Here is a 1,279-nt window from a genome sequence, read left to right on the forward strand (position 1 = left end):
TATTTTTATATAAAAATATTATAAAGATATAAACATATATTATTGTTTTGCTTGATTTTGGTTTATTTTTGAAACAAAGGATCAATCAAGCTTGTATCCAAAATTTTAATTTAAGGAGTAGATACGATTCCTTTTAAAGAAGTGAGCTTGACCTGAGATTTATCGATTATAGTATAGAAACTAACTTTACAAATGATAAAATTATGTGAATACAAATGAATCAAAACTTCATATCAAAAGAAATTTGAAAAATGCCATCAAAACATTCTTAAATAAAGATGTAAATAAATGAATAAAAATGGACAAAAAAAAACTAGTAAACAAAGAAAGAAACTAAAAACAAGACAAAAATAAAGATAAACAAATGGAAATTAGGCAATGCTTGAAAGAAAATAATAAAATAAATTAACTTTAAATACTCACATGCACACTCCATGAATTTTCTTTGCGTTGGTGCGACTAGAAATTTGCAGAAATTTAGTGTAATTTGAAGTGTTGAATGGAAGTCCCATTAAAATTCTTTGACTCTTCTATTTATAGAGAAGAATTTTGTATTGTAATGAGTAGTTATTGATCTCTTATCAATGTTCTTGTTTTACTTACTCTCCAAGTTTAACTACCCAAGTTCTTACCATATCTTGATGGTAAAATAATAGTCCCCACGTTCATCTCCATTTAAGAGTCACATCTATTTCCTATATGTTATTTGTACTTTCCTAGATTGACCTAAAATCATAGTTATCAAACCCGGCACGACCTGGCCGGTTCGACCGGAAACCCGGTCACCCGGTTACCTGACCGGGTCGAGCCACTCGTTGAACCGTCTATGCAACAGATCTGGTCGAACCCGATTTGACCCGACGGGTTTAATGCAAACCCGGTGACCCGGCGGTTAATCCAAGCCGGTCCGGGTCATGTTTATTAATTTTTTTTATTTTTTTCCCCTGAAACGATGTCGTTTCAGTTTCAGACCCACCCCACCCCCCTTTTTCAGTGAAATGAACCCTAACTTCCAAAGCCAACCTCGTGCCTTCGTCTCTCTGTCTTTGCTCTCTCAAGCTTGGCGTCGGCAACGGACAGCCTCTCACTCTCACCTTGTCCCTCTCACGAGCTCGGCGCCGGCATCCCCTCACCCTCACCTTGTCTCTCCCCTCGTCGCCAGTTCGTCACTCTCAGCCTCTGGGTATCTCACCGCGTCATGCTCTCGTTCTCTCACTGCGAGTCCGTGACCCTGTGTTTGCTTCGTCGGGTGGTGGTGGTCGTCGTCTTCTCAACTAGG

This window comes from Arachis ipaensis, chromosome B09, assembly GCF_000816755.2.
Source record: "Arachis ipaensis cultivar K30076 chromosome B09, Araip1.1, whole genome shotgun sequence".
Taxonomy (NCBI): domain Eukaryota; kingdom Viridiplantae; phylum Streptophyta; class Magnoliopsida; order Fabales; family Fabaceae; genus Arachis; species Arachis ipaensis.